The sequence below is a fragment of the Mangifera indica genome, chromosome 6 (assembly GCF_011075055.1).
Source record: "Mangifera indica cultivar Alphonso chromosome 6, CATAS_Mindica_2.1, whole genome shotgun sequence".
Taxonomy (NCBI): domain Eukaryota; kingdom Viridiplantae; phylum Streptophyta; class Magnoliopsida; order Sapindales; family Anacardiaceae; genus Mangifera; species Mangifera indica.
Window position 1 is genome coordinate 11,780,524 of NC_058142.1, and position 12,305 is coordinate 11,792,828.

The 12,305-nt window shown below is 33.0% G+C and overlaps 1 non-coding gene across 1 annotated transcript; it reads left to right on the top strand.

Annotated features, from left to right (window-relative positions):
* Positions 1-1,378: 1,378 nt before the first annotated feature.
* Positions 1,379-1,485, top strand: LOC123219841. The gene has a single exon (XR_006502920.1). It is a non-coding gene; the product is annotated as a small nucleolar RNA R71 (small nucleolar RNA).
* Positions 1,486-12,305: the final 10,820 nt, after the last annotated feature.

Sequence of the window (12,305 nt, forward strand, 5' to 3'; positions counted from 1 at the left end):
TCACATATTTGAGAGCAAATTAGTTTTGAGCTATTTACTTGCAAATTTTTTTCTCTAATCAAAACCCTTGCTCATACACTTTGTAATTCCATTTGCATTGGGTTGTACTAAGCTTTAACTTTCATATACACTCTTTGAGAGAGATCATATTTCAATTTCGTACTAAAATTCGTGCTATAAAAGAGTGAGGTTCACTCTTGGAGAGATTAGCAAATTTCTAGTGAGAGAAATTGAGTTTTAACATTTGTAAAGGTTAATAGCACCTTGGAAGCTATTTTGGTTGTGAAGAAAAGCTTAGTTGAGGTTTTAGTCAACCAAGGATTAATGGAATACTCCAAGGGAGAAAGCTTGGAGGAGTGGACGTAGGCCGGATTGAGCCGAACCACTATACATCGCGTGTTTGATTTTCTCTTCCCTTAAACTCATACTTTATGTTATGTTATTTTGATTGTGTTGGTTATTTGAAATATTTTTAGTTATTCTCACAAATTGGATTAAAAATAGGCAATATTAATTGATTTGAATAAATTGTTCTAATTATCTAATTAGGTAAAAATTGTTTTAAATTGCCTAATTCACCCCCCCTCTTAGGCCATTCGATCCTACAACAATTGCATTACAATGTTCCTTAGGATTTTGAGGTTGGCTAGACAACTTTTCTATTTCTCTAGAATTAGAAGCACTTGCTTGTTAACCCAACTATACCTCAAACATGCTATTATGCATGGCTAATTGATCAACCTTGGCAGTGAGTTGTCTAATCGCTTCATCTTGGGCATTGACTTTTTATTTTTGGGCAAGAATGAAATTCTCCATCATTAATTCCAGATTTGATTTTTGCTCTTGAGGAGGTTGAGGATTAGTGTTTGCTGCTTAAAATTTTGGTTTGGGTTGGAAGTATTGGCGTGGTTTGACCATGTAAAGTTTGGGTGATTCTTCTAACCTGGGTTATATGTATTTGAGTAAGGATTACCCTGTCCCCTTTGGTTGTGGTTGAGAAAATTCACTTGCTCATTTGTACACTCATGTGTATAGTGGGTACCCAAATGGCATTCAAAGCTTGCATGATCTCTTCCATAATTCTCATAGCTAGAAGTTCTTACAACCTTTCATATCTAATTTTTCTAATTTATTTGTCAATGCATCCAACTTAGCCTTCACCATAGTAATTCCATCCACTTCATGTGCCCCTAAATGTCTTCTTTGACCAGCTTTATCATTAGACCATCGACAACTGTTGGAAGTCATTTCTTCAATCAAGTGTAAAACTACATCATATGGTTTACCCATTAGTGACTTATTAGCAACTGGATCTAAAATACTTTTTAGCAAGTAAGAAAGAATATTGTAGACAGTTTGAACAACTAGCCAGTCAAACAAACCATGATAGGGACATTGTCTCTATAAATCTTTGAACCTTTACTAAGCTTCATATAAAGACTCATCATCCCTTTGGTAAAAAGCGGCGATCTCATTTCTCAATTTAATAGTTTTACCAGGTGGGAAATATTTTGCAAGGAAAGCTTAAGAAAATGTCTGTCATGTAGTGAATGCACCAAGTGCCTTAGAATCCAACCAAGCAATCACTTTATCCCTTAATGAAAATGGAAATAGCCTCAATTTGATTGCATTTTCAAGAACCTTATTCATCTTGAAAGGATCACATATCTAAGAGAAACATGATAAGTGGACATGTGGATCCTCATTTTCTAACCCTCCAAATTGATTTTGTTGTACCATCAGAACAATGGAAAGTTTGATCTCAAAATTGTTGGCAACCACAGTAGGCCTCTTAACATTTGAATAGCCATCATGTGTAATAGGTATAGCATAATCACGAAGAGCTCGTTGATTGTTAACGTTATCCTCCATGATAACTTTTTGTCTTGTTAGTCTTTCTCTTCTAGATTTTGAGATCTGGTCATAAACCAATAGTGTACCTATAAGGAAAGAACAAAGACAATAGGAAATGAAATAGATCAAAAATAAAATAAAATAAAACTCTAGTCTAGCCAAGCTACAATTTATACTAATATCAACAAAGCACCAATCCTTGGCAACGACACCAAAAACTTGTTGCTAATGGCTCGCAAGTATATCAGTCAATCAAATAATATAAAAAGATGTTGGCCCCACAGGGATTGATTGTCGAGTACTAGTTCGTTTTGTAATTTAAATTAGCTAGAGAAATAAAATGAGATGGATGAAAACTGGATTAAAATGCAAACTAACTAAGTCAAAATTAATAAAGGGAAATAAACATCTAGCAAATTAAAAGTGAAATACCAATATAAAGAAGCCTAGGGTTTATGATTTCACTATGAATTACTCAAAAATTAGTAACGAATCCAATTAAAATCAATGATAAGATGAATTGTTGACGGTTGATTATCCTATTTTACCCAATTCCTCTCTCAAGGTTAATTAGGCGTGTTAAGATTAAAAGCTTACCTACTTTCATGGTATGATGTTAATCAAAACCCATTAATTTCTATGACAATTAATTTACCCATAAAGGATTTATATTTATCTCTAAATAAAACCCCAGGTTTAACAAAGACATGAACTAATTAGGTATAGATTCCTCAATATCACTCTCCAATCTACAAACAAATATGGTATTGGGCCTTAACACCAAGTAAGAAGTTAAAATCACAATTACTAAATCAAACATTCATCATCATTAATTAAAAATCAAAACGCATTACAAAATCTTTGAGAATTTATAGATTTGTCATAAACCCTAGCAAAGGAAATTTGCTATTCATAACTATAAAATTCAAACTAGAAGATAAAGCTGAAGAGAGAGACATTTTGAATCAGTAAAAGAAGATAATAAAGAGATAGGAAAAACTCTAAGGTTTTTAAATCTTGATTCTCTTGGGTCTTCTATCTTTAATCTTGGATCTTTACTCTTTAACTTGTTTCTTGAAGTTTTCTCTCTCTAAAATCCTTTAGGCTGTTATATTTTGGTAAAGAAGTGAAAAAGATATAACTTCCTTTTTATACCTACCACTTAACCCTATTTTCTGTTTTTTAAAAATATTATTTATATGGGCACCAATTATGGCCATAAGCTTGCTCATAATTGCCCTCTGCCTCCTGATATAAAGTCTTCTCATTTGTTTCTTCAAGCTTATATTTTTGCTCCAAAAGGGCTTAAACGTTTCCAAAGCATCTAAAAATATAATTCATAGTGCAAAATAAGATCAAACTACCAAAATTAAATAAAACCTCAAGAATTTGACAAAATAGACCGAAATTCACTTTAAAATTATATTATTATAACCCTATTTGTGTGTATTTCATACACATATCACTTGGCTTGTTCCTTCATGTGTGGTTTGGAATATGGTCTAAATTTCTTTAACAAACTCACAAGCTGATACTCTATTAAATTTTGTACCATCAAAAGCACAAAAGAAGATGTTAATAGCTTTAGCATTTAAGCTTATCATCTTTCATCCTCATCATTAAAATCCATTATTTTTTGGTTCATTGGTCTTAAGGTGTATTGGCACTAAATCACCATGTTCAATAATTCTCCATAATTTAAAGTCAATAGATCTAACATGAAACTTCCTTCTAATTTTCCATTGGAGACCTTTTGGTGTATTACCCCCCAACGAAAATAGGAGAAAGTGTATTAGCCATTAAGAAAGAAGATCGTTTACTCTAAAATCATTAGATTTTAATAAAACTAGAGTACAGGCTCTGATACCAATTGTTAAACACTTTTGAAATGGTTAATATAAACCTAGAAGGGCCCCAAAGGGGGAGAGGGGGGGGGGGGGGGGGGGGGGGGGGGGGGGGGGGAGGCGGATAGGAGGTAAGTTCCAAAAAAAAAATCTTTTTCAGTAACTAAGATCATGCAAAGCAACAATAAATAATAATTAGCAAACAACCAATAATAAATAATAAGGCCACAATAAATATCAGAGTAAAAATCTATAGAACATTGTAACAATAAATAATAATTAGTAAACAACCAACAAGAATTAAAGAGTTAAAATTTAGAAAAGTTCAATTTTAGAGTGGTTTGGAGCTTTCTCTTACAAGCCTTCTACATCTACTTCTCCAAGCAAACCGCTTTGGAGTGTCACTATTTGTTGAAAAATTTTCTACACATAGTATATTTGGGATTACACCTACTACACTAGTTGATACGAGATTACACCCAAAATATTTGATTACAAAGTGATAAAAGGTATTGAATGCCTCTTTAAAGCTTTAAATACAAGTTGAGTGCACTTGGTCTCTCAATGAATAAAAGGAAGCTTAGAGAAAATTACAGAGAAAACATAGTCTTTTAGGTTTTTCTTTTTAGCATATAAAAATGTCTAAACTTTTGCTCTTCAATCCAAGCTCAATTTATAAAGCTAGGTTACATTTTGTCAGGATTGAGTTATTATCGAGAACCAATTTAAAATTTTGGTGAAAAAGGCCTCGATCAGAGTTGTAATGGATAACTTTAAATGTTCAACGGATAGCTTTAAATGCAATTAGCACAGATGACAAGCCTATGCCATGAGTGGCTTGCTTCATTTCTATGTTTAGTATAAAAAATCTAGAAGCTTGAACAAATACATGTCGGCTTATGCATGGTTGAAGTACGGGTTTGATTTTACACAAAATAAAGAGGTGCATGAATGGACTAAAGTGCGATATGGCTGGAAGGTTTTGAAAAACTACATGATTGAGAGAATTTTACTTGTGCCACAATTTAATTAAATTATATGTCACAATTGGGAGGATTTTAGTAACTGTATAGAAAAGATGAAATTAGACGTGTCATACTTCGATTGGCATTTTATGTCACGACTAGGACAATTCCTTAGAGTCACGATTGGAACACATTTGACATGGCTAGGACAAGTTCTTGCAACCACGAATGGACACTTGGCGAGCTAGGAGGTAAGTTCTAAAAAAAAAATCTTTTTCAATAACTAAGATCATGCAAAGCAACAATAAATAATAATTAGCAAACAACCAATAATAAATAATAAGGCCACAATAAATATCAGAGTAAAAATCTATAGAACATTGTAACAATAAATAATAATTAGTAAACAACCAACAAGAATTAAAGAGTTAAAATTTAGCAAAGTTCAATTTTAGAGTGGTTTGGAGCTTTCTCTTACAAACCTTCTACATCTACTTATCCAAGCAAACCGCTTTGGAGTGTCACTATTTGTTGAAAAATTTTCTACACATAGTATATTTGGGATTGCACCTACTACACTAGTTGATACGAGATTACGCCCAAGATATTTGATTACAAAGTGATAAAAGGTATTGAATGCCTCTCTAAAGCTTTAAATACAAGCTGAGTGCACTTGGTCTCTCAATGAATAAAAGGAAGCTTAGAGAAAATTGTAGAGAAAACATAGTCGTTTAGGTTTTTCTTTTTACCATATAAAAATGTCTAAACTTTTGCTCTTCAATCCAAGCTCAATTTATAAAGCTAGGTTACATTTTGTCAGGATTGAGTTATTATCGAAAACCAATTTAAAAATTTGGTGAAAAAGGCCTCAATCAGAATTGTAATGGATAACTTTAAATGTTCAGCGGATAGCTTTAAATGCAATCAGCATGGATGACAAGCCTATGTCACGAGTGGCTTGCTTCATTTCTATGTTTAGTATAAAAAATCTGGAAGCTTGAACAAATACATGTCGGCTTATGCATGGTTGAAGTACGGGTTTGATTTTACACAAAATAAAGAGGTGCATGAATGGACTAAAATGCGACATGGCTAGAAGGTTTTGAAAAACTACACGATTGAGAGAATTTTACTTGTGCCACAATTTAATTAAATTATATGTCATAGTTGGGAGGATTTTAGTAACTGTATAGAAAAGACGAAATTAGACTTGTCATACTTGGATTGGCATTCTATGTCACAACTAGGACAATTTGTTAGATTCACGATTGGAACACATTTGACATGGCTAGGACAAGTTCTTGCAACCACGAATGGACACTTGGTGAGCTAGGAGAGAGGCAACAAAGCATATGGCTTGGACATATGGCGTGGCATCACATGGCTAGAGAGGAAATGTCGCGATTGGGACATTTTTTTTAAATGCCACGACTGGGATATTTAAAGGCTTGAACACATGGTAGTGATAGAATGGATTGGAGTACTTGCTTATACACAAGGCAATGATGCAATGGATTAAAGTACTTGCTTAGATACATAGCAGTGATGCATGAAGAGAAAATGTCATGGCTAAAACATCTAAAGGCTATGACTTGGACATATGGCGTAAGGAAGACATGATTGGATAGCTTTACATGTGGCAAGGCTAGGCAATTTACACTCGATATGAAACCCCTCTGATGTCACGATTGGAACGTTATCAGAACATCACAGTTGGATTTTAGTTATTTTTATTTCCAGAACACTAAACGGTTAATGCACGACTTGGTCACAGGAGATGAATGACCACTATTTTTCTACTTCAGATTTATCTACAAATTTCACACTTTGTCCATTTCATAATGCATTCGTGCATTCTTGCATTCTTGCATTCTTTAGCCATGTTAACATATTTAATTTAAGTTTTTATCATCATCAAAACATCAAGATACAATAATTACCTTAGTAATTTATCTTTTATTACTTACATTAACTTGTTTAGTTTATTAGTTATAAAATATTACAGTAATATTATATTACCAATATTGTTGTGACAAGTAGGTGATAATCTGATTATCACATTCACCTTAGGCATTAAAAAATTATTAAGATAATTTTGATTTTATTATAATTATATTCTTATTTATTAATATTTTAGGACAAAAATAATTGCATTTTCAATTAATACAATAGGTAATATAAAAAAATTTTAGAATAATTATATCCAAGGGCATTTAAGTAAAATAAATTGCTAGTATTATTTTATTACCTTTAACCAAATACAATAATTATTTATACCTACCAAATTTTATTAAACATGGTAATCATTTATACCAAGTAATCTTTCAAGTAATATGTCTTTAAGGTAATATTTAAATTTTGATAATAAAACATTATCCAAACCAAACATCCTTTCAATGGAGTTCACCTATAATAATAGTTACTAGGCGACGATTCAGATAGTGTCATATAAGACACTCTATAGTATGAGGTGTCGTTCTCTTCTGCACTAGGATAAGTTAGGTGAGAGAGGTCTTGGTTCAGTCTTTTGAACTAGAGTTAACTTAAAATGATTGAGGATGTTCAGCTGATCAAATAAAGAATTAAACAGACCCAAGATTGATAGAAGAACTATGCGAATCAGAGACATTAAGATCTAGAGTTCAGTTTAGGTGATAGGGTTTTCATCAAAGTTGCCCCATTTAAGCATATGATAAGGTTTGGGAGAAAGGATAAGTTAGCTCCTAGGTATATTAGCCCAGACGAGATAATGGAATGAGTTGGTAAGGTAGCTTATAGGCTTGCACTACCAGCGAGCATAAACCATATTCATTATGTGTTTCATGTTTCGTCATTACGTAAGTATATTGGTGGTCTTTCTAATGTTTTAAGGACCGAAAAGATTCAATTATTATAAGATTTGAGTTATTATGAGAGATCAATTCAAATCCTAGACAAAAGGATTAAACAATTGAGGAATCAATAAATTCCCTTAGTCAAAGTCCTTTAAAGGAATCATAAGATTAAAGAGGCAACCTGGGAGATAGAGCAGACCATTAGAGATAAGTATCCCAAGTTGTTTCTAGTGAATTTTGGGGTCAAAATTCCTATAAGGGAGGAGGACTTGTAACAACCATAGGTACATCTTGATGGTAAAATAGTCTTTATTTATAAGTGTAAATGACGTAAGCATGATTAAATGTTATTTTTGAGTCAAAGTCTAAGTTTTGGGAGACATACGATCATGTGTGGAGAGGTCATGCCCATGTGTCATGTGAAGTCAATTAGATAAGATTGATTCTATGAAAATTTCAAATTTAAGTAACACATGACCGTGTGCTTATGACACATGCCTATGTATGTTGAATAGGATTCAATTTTGTATAAGTCATATTCATTATGTTTTTAAGGATTTATATTTTTACCCTAATTGCACGAACTTACTAGAAAAAGAAAGGGATTTTGGAGATTAATCATCTAACTTTCATGTAATAGCTTCAAAGATCATTTTCTGATGATATGGTAAGAAGGAAAGAAGGAAGAAGAAGACCCACTTATGTTTTTGCTTGTCGTGAATAAAGATGAGTACAAACTTTACCTTCCTTATTGATAATGACTTATTTGTATCTTATTATGGACTAAGGAGTGTTCTCCTTTACCAAAACATATTTTCTTGATGACAAAATTATGTATGATAAGGGGCGAAAAAAGATAATTGCATTCTAGACTATATTGATGTTAATATGGCATAATTGATGATTGATGTCTTCTTATGATAAGATTTATGCGTGCTTACACTAGAATAGATTAAATTGTATTTCATAATGAGATATATAGATGTTTGGATGAGTAGCTCTGTTGAGATCGTTTCTTACACTTTTGATATTAATGTTTCATGTTTAGTTATTATTCTATATATAAGTTAATTGAGTTACTAATTAGTTTCTTAGCACTCAATTGCATTAAAGTGGAAATATATTGTTGTTTTGGGCACTTTTTCATACACAAGAATTGAAGAAACAATATTTGATAACATTGAAGCGAAGTAAGGATCAAAATTAAGTCTTCCCGATCTACAGTCTACATTTATCATATGACTATATGGTATAGAACACATGCTTATATGTGTGATTCCATATTTCAAGTGAAGATTTATGGTGTTTTGACTATTATTAAATGTCACTGAACAGTAAGCGGTCAACTAAAACATAGGGACTTCTTATGTATAGCCTTAGCATGACTGTGCAGGAGAGAAATGACCATAATATCCCTGTAAAATGGCACAGTTAAGAAAAGTTTAGAAAGGAAAGTGAAATAATATCTAAAGAGGGCACACACCCTTATGTATTGAGAGATTAACACACGGAAAGATACCATGAGAGGATAGTCATGTGCAAGGAATAAAAGAGACACACCATTATGTGTCCACAAACACACACCCATGTGTGTAGAGAAGAATAAAGAAAAGAAAAAGGGAATTAGGTTCAAAGCTTATGGATTGTCCCAAAAGTCAATACATAGATCATAGGTACATAGTAGTATCATACGTGCCTAAGAGTTAAGTCATAGAATGGCATAAAATACTTTTAGGTGGAAAAAAAGACCAAGCCGAAGTTAGTAAGGCTTGAGATACATGTATACTAGACATCATAAGATTGTTACGAAGGGCACTGTGACTATATATTTCACTACACTACTTATAGTAGGATATGCTTGTAGTAGAATAACATACCCGCATAGAGTACTTGCTCACAGGAGAACCTTGTTAAGATATAGTTTAGCATAATGAAACAAAGAGATAGCTCACATAGTCAAAGTGTTAAATCTCTATATTCGATTTGGATTGATCAATGCAGTATATAGTTACAATTATAACTTTCAAATTCAGACGTTTTCATCAAGAATGTATGGTCACATCAAATAAGAGTCTATAGGAGTGATTGCTTAGTGATCAAACAAGACATAGTTCGAACTAAAAGTTATGATATATAGCCTAGATAGTCCTTAGACTTCAATATAAGCACAGAGACACTATACAAGACTCGTCATCATCCACAGAGGAGTTTAATGCCAACTTTGAATGACAAAGTAAGCATGGGTCGAGTTTAAGGATATTTTAGAGATTTCAATAAATGTTATCAGTATAGTCTACTATTTTATGAGTGTTCTTATTGCTCATTCTCTTACTTTCATATGTGCAGGTACAAATGATTGTGTTAGTTGCAGGATGAGTGACAGTCCGCGGGCATAAAACAGCGAAGGCATTTCCATCCTTTTAACTTTTATTTTACTCATTTTATTTTATGTATCAAATTACACATGTTGTGATTTTTAGCTTACATTTTATTATTTGATATCTTTTGAAAGTTTCTAATTTAGTTTAGCAAGGGTTTTTCAATAATTTTACAGGTTTTAATAAATGAGCTTCTATTTAGCTATTTAATGAATTATTTCTTGTTTAAATAAAATGAACCTCAAAATCAACAATTTAGTAACGTCTTCCTCCGCAGGGTGGTACTTCTAGAGAGAAGTATTACATTTAACCCTGTTGTGAAAGTTGCCACCATTAGAATCATCCTTAGTTTAGTTGTTCAATATGCTTGGGATATCAAGCAAATAGATATTAATAATGTCTTCCTAAATAGAGATCTAGATAAGCAAGTTTATATGTGTCAGCTAGGGTTGCTACTATCTAAAAGGATTATAAATTGGTGTGTAAATTGAATAAGGCCTTATATGGCTTGAAACAAGCTCTTAGAGCTTGGTTTGACAAATTAAAAGCTACCTTGATTGACTTGGGTTTCACTAGTGTTGTTATTGGCATTAATCTTTTTTCTAATAAAAACAGCGGCAAAATCATTTATATTTGGATGTATATGGATGATATTCTCCTTACTGGTAATGATATGCAACTTTTAGATACTTCAATACAAGATTTGAATGCTAAATTTGCTTTAAAAATTATGAGAGATCTTCACTATTTTCTTAGTTTTGAGGTTCATGAACTGATTATGGGTTACATTTTAATCGGTCCAAATATGATCAGGACTTGTTGAATAAAGCAAAAATGTTTAAAGCAAAACCTTGTGTGACTTATTTGGCATCATAGCTTTTAGGATCCTTCTCTTTATAAAAGTGTTGTTAGAGTTGTACAATAAACCTAACATTGTCAAGACCTAATATTGCATTTTTTGTTTATAACCTCAATCAATTTCTCCAAAAATCATACGTTACTCATTAGCATGTAAAAGAATTCTCAGATATGTGAAAGGGACATTATCTTTTGGTTTACAATTAGACTAAGACATCTTCTTCAGTTGAACAACTTATATGATAGAAGATCAACCATAGAATATTGTCTATTTTAGGCCTCAATCTTATTTAATAAAGCTCTAAAAAACAAAAGTTGTAGCATTATCTTTTACAAAAGCAAAATACAAGGCCTTAACTCAAACATCAACCAAAATAACTTAGGTAAGGAGTTTATACACTGAACTGATTCTTGATTTCTCTGCCCCTCCTGTTATATGGTGCAATAATCAAAATGCTAGTTCATTAACATTTAATCCAATATTCTATACTAGAACTAAACATATAGAAATCGATGCATATTACATTAGAGATTAGGTCACCAGTAAAATGTTAGATATACAATATGTTCTAACTGAGTTTTAGAAGGTTGATATTTTAACAAGGCCAAACGACTATTTCCCACCCAAGGTATGCTGCAATCTCAAGTTTCCACCCTTTAACTTTGATAATACCAAACACCTACCCATGGCCGGTTAAATGTAACGGAACCCTAACCCCTGAAAATTTAATCTCATTTTTCCCCCTAAAAGTTTAAAAACTAACATTTTTTCCCTAAGCTAAGTTTGAAAAGATCGCATTTCCCCCCTTAGGGTTTAGTTTCCAACCTCTTCACTTTCTTCGGTGCCATCGCTGGTTGTCTCTCCCTCCTGATAGTTTCTCTTCCATCGACAACCCCCCTCAACTTCATCCCAACCCATCTGACGTCAAGAGACGTCGTCTGGGAAGAGAAATCATCTTTCCAAACGATGAAGACGAGATCGATCGATCTCATCTTCGTTATCTGGAAAGACGATCGTCTTCCTAGATGAAGACGACTCGTCTTCCCAAAGGATGATGAGTCGTCTCGTCTTCGTCTGGGAAGACAATCGTCTTCCCAGACGAATACGACTGGGATTCATCTTTCACAGCTTCTTCGATGCCGATCGGGATTCAAATGGGAGGAAAGAGATTGTCGAAAGGAGAGGATTCTTCGAGAGGGAGAGGCTGTCGGCAATGGAGCTAGAGATGTCGTCAAAGATTTCAAAACGAAACCCTAGGGTAAAACTGCCATTTTTTAAAACTTAGGTTGGGGGAAAAATTTAGTTTTTAAAGTTTAGGGGGGAAAATGGATTCTATTTTAGTTTATTTTTAATATTATAGAGGAAAATAACTATTTTACCCTTACTACCATTAGGGCTGGACTCGAGCCGAGCCAGCTCGAGCTCGGCTCAGCTCGGTTTGAGCCAGAAATGAGCCGAGCTCTGCTCGGCTCGATCGAGCTTGAGCTCGAGTTGGCTCGATAAATTTTTTTTAAAAAATTTTTATACAAAACGACGTTGTTTTGATCCATATATATATACAAAACGATGTC